This window comes from Drosophila rhopaloa, unplaced genomic scaffold, assembly GCF_018152115.1.
Source record: "Drosophila rhopaloa isolate 14029-0021.01 unplaced genomic scaffold, ASM1815211v1 contig_138, whole genome shotgun sequence".
NCBI classification, from domain to species: domain Eukaryota; kingdom Metazoa; phylum Arthropoda; class Insecta; order Diptera; family Drosophilidae; genus Drosophila; species Drosophila rhopaloa.
Window position 1 is genome coordinate 990636 of NW_025335015.1, and position 6350 is coordinate 996985.

Here is a 6350-nt window from a genome sequence, read left to right on the forward strand (position 1 = left end):
CCATTGACACGCCAAACAAGCCCTTGTTGAAGTGGAATGACCATCGTATCTGAATATTTGAAGTGCGGGTGCGACGTGTAAGATCGCCATTCTTGGAAGAGAATTGTTTCTTAGTTGTGCTTACTCGCTAGGTGTTTTGTTTTTGTGTTTAGTTTTTTGTTTATGGTAATTTTTAATTTATTGTGTTTTCTTCATTTTTTTCCTAACTTTTTAAGTGTGACTTATGAATAAGTTTCTGACAGTGACTCTAGCATCCTCTTTTACCTCTTCTGTTTTGTTTAACGAACGTGAACTATAGGCTATATAGTCTTTCCCCGAGTCGCTCTGAGAAAGACATAATTTGAAGCATTGGTGGTCAAGTAGGAAAGTTTACTAAAATCAGGAAAGGCTTCGATTTCCGAGGAAGCAAGAATAGTTTTTAAATCGATAAATGCTTTTGGGCCCTTCTCGTCCAACACAACAGCAATTTTCCTTGATTGTGAAGCCGGGAGCGGTGAAAGTTATTTGGGAATTGCTGCACTGTTAACTTATATAAATTAGTTTAATATCCGAAGCCGGGTGGCTGCCGTCTTCACATTGATGTTGTTGGGTGAGAAGGTACTACTTGCTGGGCCACGTAGTTTCGGGGAAGACTGGAAATGGGAAGACTGGGAATGTGGGTGCCGCTTGCGGGTCCACTTAGCTTAGGGAAGATTGATACTGTAGAGTATGTGTGTGTTGCCAATTAAGGTTTACTGTGAGAGAGTTACCCTCTCACGCCCTCTTATGCCCCTGGCCTTCAGCTCAGTAACCATGACTAGTGGGGGAAGTGCATCTTCTTCCTTTGTGGGTTGGCCGTCTTGTAACTCTTTGACTCAGATTTTTATGTTTACGATTTTACTTTAAAATAAACAGTAATCGCACTCAGTCGCACAATGGTAATTGTGGTAGGTGCAATCGTGAACGATGTGGAAGTGGTCGTCGTGGTCGCAGATGATGAGGAATCCTCCTTTGTGTATTTCAAAAAGGGTTTTTTTTTTCATAAACGACGTGTAATATTCTTCTTTTGAGAGGTAATCTTGAAAATTCGGAATCGTACACTTGTCGTAATCGCATTTCGCTTGTTTCAGTCGGATTTTATATACACAATATTCATTGTTGCATCATTGAAATAATTCTCTTCCATTTGAGATTGCGTTCCTTGATGCATGTTCTTTCCACTTTTGATAGAACTTTCATAATTTTGTGAAGAACTATCTTATTGATCTACAATAGCTATATTATGCTATGCATCGGGTGATCCGGCAACCCATTTCCAGGCTGACCCCAGCCAGTCTATGGACCGAGGCGCGCGGTGTGCCGACGTCATTCTTGTAATGCCATCGGTAGCAGTTTCCAGGTAGTGGCATATCAGCGATGGTGTCGGTGACCACTGATGTTTCTTAGGTGGTCTTGGCAATTATATAATATTTTGTATTTGTTTTGGGTCAGTAATGTCGGTGAGCTTGAACTTTCCAATAACGCGCTATACCACACCTTGCTGAAGTGGGACGACCGGCGTATCATATTTAAAGATGTGAAGAGCAGTTTCGACTTGGATGATCGCCATACTTTGGAGAGAGATGTTACCCAATTTTTTTTTATTTAGTATTTAATCTTAGTGTAGTATTTCATATTTTTGTTAATTGTTATTACTTAATTATTTTGTATTATTTTATACCCTTATTTCTAGGTTAGTTCTTTTAAAGGATTTGTGAGATTTTATGTGAGACTTATGGAAGATTTTTCCTAATCTAGTTTTGACCGTGACTCTACCATTATCTTCTACCTCCTCTGGTTTGAATCGATGTTTGTCTTTGCTCTTGATTTGTTTGTTAGAGACATAGACAGTTTCTCCCTGATTATATTTTAACGGCTTAATTCTGTTCCTATTAAGCCTTTCAGTTCACATTTTCTGCTTATGCAGGAGTAATCCTCTTATGTCTTCCTGCGTCTGTTCTTTGTAATTTGTTAGCCCCTGATAATTTATTCTAGAAGCTCTGTTGAGAAAGATGTCGACTGGTTTACGGTTCGTCACCGAATGGACAGAGTGGTTATATCTGTCTACGGCAATAAGAACCAACTCGGATACTTTCAGGTTACGGTTGTCGTTTTTCAGACACCGATATATTTCAAGAAAGGTTGAGTGGAATCTTTCAACCTGGCCGTTTACTTCACTCTTTTGAGAGGGTGTGTAATAAACGGCTATTCCGAGAGATTGCAAATAGTTAAGCACTGTGGGTCAGAGTAGACCCCTTTCATTATCTGAGACTATTGATTCTGGTGCTGTGAAATAATGCAGAACTTCGGTCAGCCTCTCGCGTAGATGGACTGCCGACTTTGATCCTATCGGGAAAAGTTTGGCAAATTTTGAGAATTTATCGATGCAGCTCAGGAATTTAAGCTTCTCGATCGTAAAAAGGTCAATGTGCAGGATTTCGCATGGGTAGTTAGGAAAAGGGGTTAGTTGCAACTCCGGCGTGGCCGGGTGCCTATCATATTTAAACATTTTACAAGCCCGGCAAGAAGACACCAATGACCTAATGCGGCTTGCCATTCTAGGGAAATAAAATTTTTCCAAGATCTGTAACTTCATCTCTTTTGGAATTCTGTGGGCCCTAGAATGCTTTGTATTTATTATTCCACTGGACTCTACTTCGTCCGCTATATCAGTTACCAACCTCTGCGTAATGCGAAGTTTGAACCCCGGGAAGTTCTCTCGATAGCACGCTTGCAGAGACTGTAAGTGGCTGTCAGGAATTTGTATTCCATTAATTATTAATGGCTTCAAGTATTTCATCAAACAGGGTAGCAAATTTATTGTGGAATCAATGGGAATCAGGTGACGTACGTAGCCCGTGTGTGGTGTTTCGCATGAATATTCCAGCCTGTCTTGCACAAACACAAGTTGATTCCTAAATACGTTAATAGGGGCTTCCACGTGAGGAATTAAATCCGATGCGTCTTGAAGCGCACTGTGAACGGTAGCAACGGAATCCGTTGTTGAAGTTGAGGATGTGTCGGCATTGAGGTAGTTTACATTCGAAGCGATGCGAGAAAGAGCATCATCAACCACATTGGATTTGCCCGGTTTGTAAATAAGCTCGCAGTTGTACTCTTCTATGCGCGCTTTCCAGCGTTTCAACTTAGCATTGAAGTTCCGATTGCCTAACGAAAAGGTTAGGGGCTGGTGATCGATATAAACTTTAATTGACGCGGTGCCATAGAGGTAGGATCGTAAATTATCGAGGGCCCATACTATCCGTTTTATTCAGAGACCGTGAAATATAGGCGATTGGGCGGTCTTTCCCGTCGTCGCTTTGAGAGAAAACGGCTCCTATTGCATAATTGGAGGCATCGGTAGTTAAATAGAAAGGTTTATTAAAGTCTGGGAATGCAAAAACTTTTGAAGAGGCAAGGATGGTTTTCAAGTCGTCGAAGGCTTTCACGCCTTCTTCGTCAAGCGAAATTGAGATATTCCTGGATTTAGATGCCTTGACCTGAGCATGCTCCCCCCTCGTGAGGTTCGTCAGAGGTTTAGCGATTTTAGCATAATCGCAGATAAATTTCCTATAATAAGAGGTCATTCCTAGGAAACCGCCGTTACCACATAACCCAGGAATTCGACCTGGTTGCGCAGAAACTGTGTCTTTTCCAAATTCACTTGCAACTTGGCATGTCTCAATTTTGTAAATACGGCGCGAAGGTTACGCCTGTGAGACTCGTAGTCTTTACTAAAGATGATAATATCGTCGATGTATACGTAGAAAATTTTACCAATGTGCTCTTGTAATACGTCGTCGATCATTCTTTGGAAAACAGCCGGGGCATTCTTCAACCCGAATGGTAAGCGCAGAAACTCGTATTTCCCGTTTAGGGTAGAGAACACAGTTTAAGGTATGTCGGATTCCTTCATGTGAATTTGGTGGAACCCGGACGTTAAGTCAAGAGTGGTAAATAGTTTGGCCTCCCCCAGACTGGACAATGTAGATGCTATATCAGGGATTGGGTAAGTTTCGGAGATGGTGACTGCGTTGAGACGCTTGAAATCTATTACCATTCGGTATTGTTTTTCCCCATTGGTCTTGGGCTTCTTTGGGACTACCCATGTCGGGGAATTGTAGGGGCTCTTGGAGGGCCTGATTATTCCCTCGCGCAGGAGCTCGTCGACCTGATTTTCTACCTCGCCTCTCATGTTCGCGGGATAAGGGTAGCTTTTTGAATATATGGGTTCCACGGCTTCGCCTGGCGAGAGTGGCTCAAAAATAATGGTGAATTCAGAAATTAGGGATTCGAGGCATTCCCTTGCTTCCACTGGGTGTTCGCTGTCGATTAGCGAATGGACATTCGAGGAAGGCATAGCAAGTAGCGGAATTTGTATCCCTGGTGCTATTGTAGTATGTTCACATATCGAATGCACACTGTACTCAGTGTTACGCATCGATTTAAGTACAGACACCTTATATGGCATTTTGGCCATAACCGGATCGGTTATTCATATGATGCATTCTTAATACTCATAAAAAATCCCAACTTCCTAACTTTAAAAACACCAAAGTTATGTCATTTCCAATCGTTCAGTTATATGGCAGCTATAGGATATAGTCGGCCGATCCTTATGAAATTTGGCAGGTCGGATTGATCGGCCAAAAATAAAACCCATAGAAAATCCCAACTTTCTAACTTAAAAAACATCAAAGTTATGGCATTTCCGATCGTTCAGTTATATGGCAGCTATATGATATAGTGGCCCGATCCGGCTCGTTCCGACTTATATACTACCTGCAATAGAAAGACAACTTTTGGGAAAGTTTCAAGCAGATAGCTTTAAAACTGAGGGACTAGTTTGCGTAGAAACGGACGGACGGACGGACAGACGGACGGACAGACGGACAAGGCTAGATCGACTCTCCTGGTGATGCTGATCAAGAATATATATACTTTATAGGGTCGGAAATGTCTCCTTCACTGCGTTGCAAACTTTTGACTGAAATTATAATACCCTCTGCAAGGGTATAAAAATGCGAAAACTGTGCAAATATAATACACACAGCACAAACAATTATATGAAGCAACAACCAAATGTCCGAGCAACATAAACTTTTAAAGCAACCAACAACTATAACAACCAACGACAACCAACGACAACCAACGACACCGGTGCGATGACCGGCACCGGTACCGCCTGATCCCAGAGGCCCCGGACAACGAAAATTCAACAAGTGAGGAAGGAATGGCAAATCCTTCTACACCAACGCTGAAAATATATGAGTGCGGAAGGCAATCCGCCTTCTTCACCTTCGTGGGCGGCACCTGCTCCTATTGAGCAAAGGGATGCACAGAGACTAGAAGTGTATCACAACGATAGATGAAATAGCCTGTGCAGCCAGCACCGGTCCCGTTCGGCGCGCCAAGCCGGACCACGGAAAAGTGAACCGACAGCGCTTCCAAGAGCGCCCAACATTACTTTTTTTTATGTAAATTTAAGCATCTGCGACGCAAAAATAATATTAATAATATTGTACAGACCAGGCAGTTTCTAGCTGCGGGTCTTCATTTTTTTTACCTAGGTAGGGATACCTGTAAAATAAATAAATACCTCCATAATACAAAAAGAAAAACTATAAATGCCTAAATCAAGAAAAATAAGTAAAAAAAAAGAAGAGGACAGAAAAATTTCCTAAATCTCAAAATAAAGGAATTAAATAGGCAACTTTATGATACAAAAACAACCCCAGTACCATGGGAAGAGAACCTAAAAATTAAACAAGAATTAGAAAACACATATAGGGAATTACAAGCTTATCAAAATAAGCAGGACATGAAAGAAGCGAGATAGCCTAAGTGCCCTCCTGATTGTAAAGGTCCTTTCGAAAACCCTAATTGTAAATATTCATGTTCAAAAAAATGATATACTAATATACTGTAAAATTTTATATATATGAAAGTCTCATTTAAAAGCAATTCAATATCCAAAACAGACCTCACAAACGAGACAGAAAATATACCCAATATGGGATTAGTAGACGTTAAGTCAGTGGATTCCACTGCTATCAATAATTGTTTTCTTTATGAACGCATATATTTTATATAAGGCCTATATGTTCCACAACAAATGTGCATCAAAGAGAGCCATTAACAGAAGCCAGGCTAATGAACTGGATAAAATCTAATTTAACAAGCTCCAAACAATTATTAATAATAAAATACAAAAGAGAAATTAAAAAAAAAATTAAATTTTAAACAAAAATTGTATATGTGCGAGAATTAAAATACCCGTTTAAAAAAAGAAATAAAAATCATTAAAAAAAAAAAAAGAAAATTATTAAAAT